Source organism: Ranitomeya variabilis, chromosome 4 (genome assembly GCF_051348905.1).
Source record: "Ranitomeya variabilis isolate aRanVar5 chromosome 4, aRanVar5.hap1, whole genome shotgun sequence".
Lineage (NCBI taxonomy): Eukaryota > Metazoa > Chordata > Amphibia > Anura > Dendrobatidae > Ranitomeya > Ranitomeya variabilis.
Window position 1 is genome coordinate 3,607,879 of NC_135235.1, and position 12,805 is coordinate 3,620,683.

The window sequence follows — 12,805 nt, forward strand, 5'->3', positions numbered from 1 at the left end:
TCTGCTCACTAGGATATAGTATTCTTATATATATACAGGACCTGGTCCTCCCCTCACTAGGATATAGTATTCTTATATATAGTCAGGACCTGGTCCTCCGCTCACTAGGATATAGCATTCTTATATATAGACAGGACTTGGTCCTCCGCTCACTAGGATATAGTATACTTATATATAGACAGGACCTGGTCCTCAGCTCACTAGGATATAGTATTCTTATATATAGACAGGACCTGGTCCTCCGCTCACTAGGATATAGCATTCTTATATATAGACAGGACCTGGTCCTCCGCTCCCTAGGATATAGTATTCTTATATATAGTCAGGACCTGGTCCTCCGCTCACTAGGATATAGCATTCTTATATATAGACAGGACCTGGTCCTCCGCTCACTAGGATATAGTATTCTTATATATAGACAGGACCTGGTCCTCCGCTCACTAGGATATAGTATTCTTATATATAGTCAGGACTTGGTCCTCCGCTCACTAGGATATAGTATTCTTATATATAGTCAGGACATGGTCCTCCGCTCACTAGGATATAGTATTCTTATATATAGTCAGGACCTGGTCCTCCGCTCACAAGGATATAGTATACTTATATATAGACAGGACCAGTTCCTCCGCTCACTAGGATATAGTATTCTTATATATAGACAGGACCTGGTCCTCCCCTCACTAGGATATAGTATTCTTATATATAGACAGGACCTGGTCTTCCGCTCACTAGGATATAATATTCTTATATATAGTCAGGACCTGGTCCTCCGCTCACTAGGATATAGTATTCTTATATATAGTCAGGACCTGGTCCTCCGCTCACTAGGATATAGGATTCTTATATATAGACAGGACCTGGTCCTCCGCTCACTAGGATATAGTATTCTTATATATAGACAGGACCTGGTCCTCCGCTCAATAGGATATAGTATTCTTATATATAGACAGGACCTGGTCCTCCGCTCACTAGGATATAGTATTCTTATATATAGACAGGACCTGGTCCTCCGCTCACTAGGATATAGTATTCTTATATATAGTCAGGACCTGGTCCTCCGCTCACTAGGATATAGTAAACTTATATATAGACAGGACCTGGTCCTCCGCTCACTAGGATATAGTATTCTTATATATAGACAGGACCTGGTCCTCCGCTCACTAGGATATAGTATTCTTATATATAGTCAGGACCTGGTCCTCAGCTCACTAGGATATAGGATTCTTATATATAGAGAGGACCTGGTCCTCCCCTCACTAGGATATAGGACTCTTATATATAGACAGGACCTGGTCCTCCGCTCACTAGGATATAGGATTCTTATATATAGACAGGACCTGGTCCTCCGCTCACTAGGATATAGTATTCTTATATATAGTCAGGACCTGGTCCTCCGCTCACTAGGATATAGTATTCTTATACATAGTCAGGACCTGGTCCTCCGCTCACTAGGATATAGTATTCTTATATATAGACAGGACCTGGTCCTCCGCTCACTAGGGTATAGTATTCTTATATATAGTCAGGACCTGGTCCTCCGCTCACTAGGATATAGGATTCTTATATATAGACAGGACCTGGTCCTCCGCTCACTAGGATATAGTATTCTTATATATAGACAGGACCTGGTCCTCCGCTCAATAGGATATAGTATTCTTATATATAGACAGGACCTGGTCCTCCGCTCACTAGGATATAGTATTCTTATATATAGACAGGACCTGGTCCTCCGCTCACTAGGATAAAGTGTTCTTATATATAGTCAAGACCTGGTCCTCCGCTCACTAGGATATAGTAAACTTATATATAGACAGGACCTGGTCCTCCGCTCACTAGGATATAGTATTCTTATATATAGACAGGACCTGGTCCTCCGCTCACTAGGATATAGCATTCTTATATATAGACAGGACCTGGTCCTCCGCTCACTAGGATATAGTATTCTTATATATAGACAGGACCTGGTCCTCCGCTCACTAGGATATAGTATTCTTATATATAGACAGGACCTGGTCCTCCGCTCACTAGGATATAGTATTCTTATATATAGACAGGACCTGGTCCTCCGCTCACTAGGATATAGTATTCTTATATATAGTCAGGACCTGGTCCTCCGCTCACTAGGATATAGTATTCTTATATATAGACAGGACCTGGTCCTCCGCTTACTAGGATATAGTATTCTTATATATAGTCAGGACCTGGTCCACCGCTCACTAGGATATAGTATTCTTATATATAGACAGGACCTGGTCCTCCGCTCACTAGGATATAGTATTCTTATATATAGACAGGACCTAGTCCTCCGCTCACTAGGATATAGTATTCTTATATATAGACAGGACCTGGTCCTCCGCTCACTAGGATATAGTATTCTTATATATAGTCAGGACCTGGTCCTCCGCTCACTAGGATATAGTATTCTTATATATAGTCAGGACCTGGTCCTCCGCTTACTAGGATATAGTATTCTTATATATAGACAGGACCTGGTCCCCCGTTCACTAGGATATAGTATTCTTATATATAGACAGGACCTGGTCCTCAGCTCACTAGGATATAGGATTCTAATATATATAGACAGGACCTGGTCCTCCGCTCACTAGGATATAGTATTCTTATATATAGTCAGGACCTGGTCCACCTCTCACTAGGATATAGTATTCTTATATATAGACAGGACCTGGTCCTCCGCTCACTAGGATATAGTATTCTTATATATAGACAGGACCTGGTCCTCCGCTCACTAGGATATAGTATTCTTATATATAGTCAGGACCTGGTCCTCCGCTCACTAGGATATAGTATTCTTATATATAGTCAGGACCTGGTCCTCCGCTCACTAGGATATAGTATTCTTATATATAGACAGGACCTGGTCCTCCGCTCACTAGGATATAGTATTCTTATATATAGTCAGGACCTGGTCCACCTCTCACTAGGATTTAGTATTCTTATATATAGACAGGACCTGGTCCTCCGCTCACTAGGATATAGTATTCTTATATATAGACAGGACCTGGTCCTCCGCTCACTAGGATATAGTATTCTTATATATAGTCAGGACCTGGTCCTCCGCTCACTAGGATATAGTATTCTTATATATAGTCAGGACCTGGTCCTCCGCTCACTAGGATATAGTATTCTTATATATAGACAGGACCTGGTCCTCCGCTCACTAGGATATAGGATTCTTATATATAGTCAGGACCTGGTCCTCCGCTCACTAGGATATAGTATTCTTATATATAGTCAGGACCTGGTCCTCCGCTCACAAGGATATAGTATTCTCATATATAGTCAGGACCTGGTCCTCCGCTCACTAGGATATAGTATTCTTATATATAGTCAGGACCTGGTCCTCCTCTCACTAGGATATAGTATTCTTATATATAGACAGGACCTGGTCCTCCGTTCACTAGGATATAGTATTCTTATATATAGTCAGGACCTGGTCCTCCGCTCACTAGGATATAGTATTCTTATATATAGTCAGGACCTGGTCCTCCGCTCACTAGGATATAGTATTTTTATATATAGACAGGACCTGGTCCTCCGCTCACTAGGATATAGTATTCTTATATATAGACAGGACCTGGTCCTCCGCTCACTAGGGTATAGTATTCTTATATATAGTCAGGACCTGGTCCTCCGCTCACTAGGATATAGTATTCTTATATATAGTCAGGACCTGGTCCTCCGCTCACTAGGATATAGTATTCTTATACATAGTCAGGACCTGGTCCTCCGCTCACTAGGATATAGTATTCTTATATATAGACAGGACCTGGTCCTCCGCTCACTAGGGTATAGTATTCTTATATATAGTCAGGACCTGGTCCTCCGCTCACTAGGATATAGGATTCTTATATATAGACAGGACCTGGTCCTCCGCTCACTAGGATATAGTATTCTTATATATAGACAGGACCTGGTCCTCCGCTCAATAGGATATAGTATTCTTATATATAGACAGGACCTGGTCCTCCGCTCACTAGGATATAGTATTCTTATATATAGACAGGACCTGGTCCTCCGCTCACTAGGATAAAGTGTTCTTATATATAGTCAAGACCTGGTCCTCCGCTCACTAGGATATAGTAAACTTATATATAGACAGGACCTGGTCCTCCGCTCACTAGGATATAGTATTCTTATATATAGACAGGACCTGGTCCTCCGCTCACTAGGATATAGCATTCTTATATATAGACAGGACCTGGTCCTCCGCTCACTAGGATATAGTATTCTTATATATAGACAGGACCTGGTCCTCCGCTCACTAGGATATAGTATTCTTATATATAGACAGGACCTGGTCCTCCGCTCACTAGGATATAGTATTCTTATATATAGACAGGACCTGGTCCTCCGCTCACTAGGATATAGTATTCTTATATATAGTCAGGACCTGGTCCTCCGCTCACTAGGATATAGTATTCTTATATATAGACAGGACCTGGTCCTCCGCTTACTAGGATATAGTATTCTTATATATAGTCAGGACCTGGTCCACCGCTCACTAGGATATAGTATTCTTATATATAGACAGGACCTGGTCCTCCGCTCACTAGGATATAGTATTCTTATATATAGACAGGACCTAGTCCTCCGCTCACTAGGATATAGTATTCTTATATATAGACAGGACCTGGTCCTCCGCTCACTAGGATATAGTATTCTTATATATAGTCAGGACCTGGTCCTCCGCTCACTAGGATATAGTATTCTTATATATAGTCAGGACCTGGTCCTCCGCTTACTAGGATATAGTATTCTTATATATAGACAGGACCTGGTCCCCCGTTCACTAGGATATAGTATTCTTATATATAGACAGGACCTGGTCCTCAGCTCACTAGGATATAGGATTCTAATATATATAGACAGGACCTGGTCCTCCGCTCACTAGGATATAGTATTCTTATATATAGTCAGGACCTGGTCCACCTCTCACTAGGATATAGTATTCTTATATATAGACAGGACCTGGTCCTCCGCTCACTAGGATATAGTATTCTTATATATAGACAGGACCTGGTCCTCCGCTCACTAGGATATAGTATTCTTATATATAGTCAGGACCTGGTCCTCCGCTCACTAGGATATAGTATTCTTATATATAGTCAGGACCTGGTCCTCCGCTCACTAGGATATAGTATTCTTCTATATAGACAGGACCTGGTCCTCCGCTCACTAGGATATAGTATTCTTATATATAGTCAGGACCTGGTCCACCTCTCACTAGGATTTAGTATTCTTATATATAGACAGGACCTGGTCCTCCGCTCACTAGGATATAGTATTCTTATATATAGACAGGACCTGGTCCTCCGCTCACTAGGATATAGTATTCTTATATATAGTCAGGACCTGGTCCTCCGCTCACTAGGATATAGTATTCTTATATATAGTCAGGACCTGGTCCTCCGCTCACTAGGATATAGTATTCTTATATATAGACAGGACCTGGTCCTCCGCTCACTAGGATATAGGATTCTTATATATAGTCAGGACCTGGTCCTCCGCTCACTAGGATATAGTATTCTTATATATAGTCAGGACCTGGTCCTCCGCTCACAAGGATATAGTATTCTCATATATAGTCAGGACCTGGTCCTCCGCTCACTAGGATATAGTATTCTTATATATAGTCAGGACCTGGTCCTCCTCTCACTAGGATATAGTATTCTTATATATAGACAGGACCTGGTCCTCCGTTCACTAGGATATAGTATTCTTATATATAGTCAGGACCTGGTCCTCCGCTCACTAGGATATAGTATTCTTATATATAGTCAGGACCTGGTCCTCCGCTCACTAGGATATAGTATTTTTATATATAGACAGGACCTGGTCCTCCGCTCACTAGGATATAGTATTCTTATATATAGTCAGGACCTGGTCCTCCGCTCACTAGGATATAGTATTCTTATATATAGTCAGGACCTGGTCCTCCGCTCACAAGGATATAGTATTCTCATATATAGTCAGGACCTGGTCCTCCGCTCACTAGGATATAGTATTCTTATATATAGTCAGGACCTGATCCTCCCCTCACTAGGATATAGTATTCTTATATATAGACAGGACCTGGTCCTCCGTTCACTAGGATATAGTATTCTTATATATAGACAGGACCTGGTCCTCAGCTCACTAGGATATAGGATTCTAATATATATAGACAGGAACTGGTCCTCCGCTCACTAGGATATAGTATTCTTATATATAGACAGGACCTGGTCCTCCGCTCACTAGGATATAGTATTCTTATATATAGACAGGACCTGGTCCTCCGCTCACTAGGATATAGGATTCTTATATATAGTCAGGACCTGGTCCTCCGCTCACTAGGATATAGTATTCTTATATATAGTCAGGACCTGGTCCTCCGCTCACTAGGATATAGTATTCTTATATATAGACAGGACCTGGTCCTCCGCGATATAATATTCTTATATATAGACAGGACCTGGTCCTCCGCTCACTAGGATATAGTATTCTTATATATAGACAGGACCTGGTCCTCCGCTCACTAGGATATAGTATTCTTATATATAGACAGGACCTGGTCCTCCGCTCACTAGGATATAGTATTCTTATATATTGTCAGGACCTGGTCCTCCGCTCACTAGGATATAGTATTCTTATATATAGTCAGGACCTGGTCCTCCGCTCACTAAGATATAGTATTCTTATATATAGTCAGGACCTGGTCCTCCGCTCACTAGGATATAGTATTCTTATATATAGACAGGACCTGGTCCTCCGCTCACTAGGATATAGTATTCTTATATATTGTCAGGACCTGATCCTCCGCTCACTAGGATATAGCAGTCTTATATATAGACAGGACCTGGTCCTCTGCTCACTAGGATATAGAATTCTTATATATAGTCAGGACCTGGTCCTCCGCTCACTAGGATATAGTATTCTTATATATAGACAGGACCTGGTCCTCCGCTCACTAGGATATAGTATTCTTATATATAGACAGGACCTGGTCCTCCGCTCACTAAGATATAGTATTCTTATATATAGTCAGGACCTGGTCCTCCGCTCACTAGGATATAGTATTCTTATATATAGACAGGACCTGGTCCTCCGCTCACTAGGATATAGTATTCTTATATATAGACAGGACCTGGTCCTCCGCTCACTAGGATATAGTATTCTTATATATAGACAGGACCTGGTCCTCCGCTCACTAGGATATAGTATTCTTATATATTGTCAGGACCTGATCCTCCGCTCACTAGGATATAGCAGTCTTATATATAGACAGGACCTGGTCCTCTGCTCACTAGGATAGAGAATTCTTATATATAGTCAGGACCTGGTCCTCCGCTCACTAGGATATAGTATTCTTATATATAGACAGGACCTGGTCCTCCGCTCACTAGGATATAGTATTCTTATATATAGACAGGACCTGGTCCTCCGCTCACTAAGATATAGTATTCTTATATATAGTCAGGACCTGGTCCTCCGCTCACTAGGATATAGTATTCTTATATATAGACAGGACCTGGTCCTCCGCTCACTAGGATATAGTATTCTTATATATAGACAGGACCTGGTCCTCCGCTCACTAGGATATAGTATTCTTATATATAGACAGGACCTGGTCCTCCGCTCACTAGGATATAGTATTCTTATATGTTGTCAGGACCTGATCCTCCGCTCACTAGGATATAGCAGTCTTATATATAGACAGGACCTGGTCCTCTGCTCACTAGGATATAGAATTCTTATATATAGTCAGGACCTGGTCCTCCGCTCACTAGGATATAGCATTCTTATATATAGACAGGACCTGGTCCTCTGCTCACTAGGATATAGTATTCTTATATATAGTCAGGACCTGGTCCTCCGCTCACTAGGATATAGCATTCTTATATATAGACAGGACCTGGTCCTCTGCTCACTAGGATATAGTATTCTTATATATAGACAGGACTTGGTCCTCCGCTCACTAGCATATATTATTCTTATATACAGACAGGACCTGGTCCTCCGCTCACTAGGATATAGCATTCTTATATATAGACAGGACCTGGTCCTCCGCTCACTAGGATATAGTATTCTTATATATTGTCAGGACCTGATCCTCCGCTCACTAGGATATAGCAGTCTTATATATAGACAGGACCTGGTCCTCTGCTCACTAGGATATAGAATTCTTATATATAGTCAGGACCTGGTCCTCCGCTCACTAGGATATAGTATTCTTATATATAGACAGGACCTGGTCCTCCGCTCACTAGGATATAGTATTCTTATATATAGACAGGACCTGGTCCTCCGCTCACTAGGATATAGTATTCTTATATATAGACAGGACCTGGTCCTCCGCTCACTAAGATATAGTATTCTTATATATAGTCAGGACCTGGTCCTCCGCTCACTAGGATATAGTATTCTTATATATAGTCAGGACCTGGTCCTCCGCTCACTAGGATATAGCATTCTTATATATAGACAGGACCTGGTCCTCCGCTCACTAGGATATAGTATTCTTATATATAGTCAGGACCTGGTCCTCCGCTCACTAGGATATAGTATTCTTATATATAGACAGGACCTGGTCCTCCGCTCACTAGCATATATTATTCTTATATACAGACAGGACCTGGTCCTCCGCTCACTAGGATATAGTATTCTTATATATAGACAGGACCTGGTCCTCCGCTCACTAGGATATAGTATTCTTATATATAGTCAGGACCTGGTCCTCCGCTCACTAGGATATAGCATTCTTATATATAGACAGGACCTGGTCCTCTGCTCACTAGGATATAGTATTCTTATATAGTCAGGACCTGGTCCTCCGCTCACTAGGATATAGTATTTTTATATATAGACAGGACCTGGTCCTCCGCTCACTAGGATATAGTATTCTTATATATAGACAGGACCTGGTCCTCCGCTCACTAGGATATAGTATTCTTATATATAGACAGGACCTGCTCCTCCGCTCACTAGGATAAAGTATTCTTATATATAGACAGGACCTGGTCCTCCGCTCACTAGGATATAGCATTCTTATATATAGACAGGACCTGGTCCTCCGCTCACTAGGATATAGTATTCTTATATATAGACAGGACCTGGTCCTCCGCTCACTAGGATATAGTATTCTTATATATAGTCAGGACCTGGTCCTCCGCTCACTAGGATATAGCATTCTTATATATAGACAGGACCTGGTCCTCTTCTCACTAGGATATAGTATTCTTATATATAGTCAGGACCTGGTCCTCCGCTCACTAGGATATAGTATTTTTATATATAGACAGGACCTGGTCCTCCGCTCACTAGGATATAGTATTCTTATATATAGACAGGACCTGGTCCTCCGCTCACTAGGATATAGTATTCTTATATATAGACAGGACCTGCTCCTCCGCTCACTAGGATATAGTATTCTTATATATAGACAGGACCTGGTCCTCCGCTCACTAGGATATAGCATTCTTATATATAGACAGGACCTGGTCCTCCGCTCACTAGGATATAGTATTCTTATATATAGACAGGACCTGATCCTCCGCTCACTAGGATATAGTATTCTTATATATAGTCAGGACCTGGTCCTCCGCTCACTAGGATATAGTGTTCTTATATATAGTCAGGACTTGGTCCTCCGCTCACTAGGATATAGTATTCTTATATATAGTCAGGACCTGGTCCTCCGCTCACTAGAATATAGTATTCTTATATATAGACAGGACCTGGTCCTCTGCTCACTAGGATATAGTATTCTTATATATAGTCAGGACCTGGTCCTCCGCTCACTAGGATATAGTATTCTTATATATAGACAGGACCTGGTCCTCCGCTCACTAGGATATAGTTTTCTTATATATAGACAGGACCTGGTCCTCCGCTCACTAGGATATATGATTCTTATATATAGACAGGACCTGGTCCTCCGCTCACTAGCATATATTATTCTTATATACAGACAGGACCTGGTCCTCCGCTCACTAGGATATAGTATTCTTATATATAGACAGGACCTGGTCCTCCGCTCACTAGGATATAGTATTCTTATATATAGACAGGACCTGGTCCTCCGCTCACTAGGATATAGTATTCTTATATATAGACAGGACCTGGTCCTCTGCTCACTAGGATATAGTATTCTTATATATAGTCAGGACCTGGTCCTCCGCTCACTAGGATATAGTATTCTTATATATAGACAGGACCTGGTCCTCCGCTCACTAGGATATAGTATTCTTATATATAGACAGGACCTGGTCCATCGCTCACTAGGATATAGTATTCTTATATATAGACAGGACCTGGTCCTCCGCTCACTAGGATATAGTATTCTTATATATAGTCAGGACCTGGTCCTCCGCTCACTAGGATATAGTATTCTTATATATAGTCAGGACCTGGTCCTCCGCTCACTAGGATATAGTATATTTATATATAGTCAGGACCTGGTCCTCCGCTCACCAGGATATAGTATTCTTATATATAGACAGGACCTGGTCCTCCGCTCACTAGGATATAGTATTCTTACATATAGACAGGACCTGGTCCTCCGCTCACTAGGATATAGCATTCTTATATATAGACAGGACCTGGTCCTCCTCTCACTAGGATATAGGATTCTTATATATAGTCAGGACCTGGTCCTCCGCTCACTAGGATATAGCATTCATATATATAGACAGGACCTGGTCCTCTGCTCACTAGGATATAGTATTCTTATATATAGTCAGGACCTGGTCCTCCGCTCACTAGGATATAGTATTCTTATATATAGACAGGACCTGGTCCTCCTCTCACTAGGATATAGTATTCTTATATATAGACAGGACCTGTTCCTCTGCTCACTAGGATATAGTATTCTTATATATAGTCAGGACCTGGTCCTCCGCTCACTAGGATATAGTATTCTTATATATAGACAGGACCTGGTCCTCCGCTCACTAGGATATAGTATTCTTATATATAGTCAGGACCTATTCCCCCGCTCACTAGGATATAGTATTCTTATATATAGACAGGACCTGGTCCTCCGCTCACTAGGATATAGTATTCTTATATATAGACAGGACCTGGTCCTCCGCTCACTAGGATAAAGTATTCTTATATATACTCAGGACCTTGTCCTCCGCTCACTAGGATATAGTATTCTTATATATAGTCAGGGCCTGGTCCTCCGCTCACTAAGATATAGTATTCTTATACATAGTCAGGACCTGGTCCTCAGCTCACTAGGATATAGTATTCTTATATATAGACAGGACCTGGTCCTCCGCTCAGTAGGATATAGTATTCTTATATATAGACCGGACCTGGTCCTCCACTCACTAGGATATAGGATTCTTATATATAGTCAGGACCTGGTCCTCCGCTCACTAGGATATAGCATTCTTATATATAGACAGGACCTGGTCCTCTGCTCACTAGGATATAGTATTCTTATATATAGTCAGGACCTGGTCCTCCGCTCACTAGGATATAGTATTCTTATATATAGACAGGACCTGGTCCTCTGCTCACTAGGATATAGTATTCTTATATATAGACAGGACCTGGTCCTCTGCTCACTAGGATATAGTATTCTTATATATAGTCAGGACCTGGTCCTCCACTCACTAGGATATAGTATTCTTATATATAGACAGGACCTGGTCCTCCGCTCACTAGGATATAGTATTCTTATATATAGAGAGGACCTGGTCCTCCGCTCACTAGGATATAGTATTCTTATATATAGACAGGACCTGGTCCTCTGCTTACTAGGATATAGTATTCTTATATATATTCAGGACCTGGTCCTCCGCTCAGTAGGATATAGTATTCTTATATATAATCAGGACCTGGTCCTCCGCTCACTAGGATGTAGTATTCTTATATATAGACAGGACCTGGTCCTCCGCTCGCTAGGATATAGTATTCTTATATATAGACAGGACCTGGTCCTCCGCTCGCTAGGATATAGTATTCTTATATATAGACAGGACCTGGTCCTCCGCTCGCTAGGATATAGTATTCTTATATATAGACAGGACCTGGTCCTCCTCTCACTAGGATATAGAATTCTTATATATAGACAGGACCTGGTACTCCGCTCACTAAGATATAGTATTCTTATATATAGACAGGACCTGGTCCTCCGCTCACTAGGATATAGTATTCTTATATATAGTCAGGACCTGGTCCTCAGCTCACTAGGATATAGTATTCTTATATATAGTCAGGACCTGGTCCTCTGCTCACTAGGATATAGTATTCCTATATATAGACAGGACCTGGTCCTCCCCTCACTAGGATATAGTATTCTTATATATAGACAGGACCTGGTCCTCCGCTCACTAGGATATAGTATTCTTATATATAGACAGGACCTGGTCCTCCGCTCACTAGGATATAGTATTCTTATATATAGTCAGGACCTGGTCCTCCGCTCACTAGGATATAGCATTCTTATATATAGTCAGGACCTGGTCCTCCGCTCACTAGGATATAGTATTCTTATATATAGACAGGACCTGGCCCTCCGCTCACTAGGATATAGTATTCTTATATATAGACAGGACCTGGTCCTCCGCTCACTAGGATATAGTATTCTTATATATAGTCAGGACCTGCTCCTCCGCTCACTAGGATATAGTATTCTTATATATAGACAGGACCTGGTCCTCCGCTCACTAGGATATAGTATTCTTATATATATACAGGACCTGGTCCTCCGCTCACTAGGATATAGTATTCTTATATATAGACAGGACCTGATCCTCCGCTCACTAGGATATAGTATTCTTATATATAGTCAGGA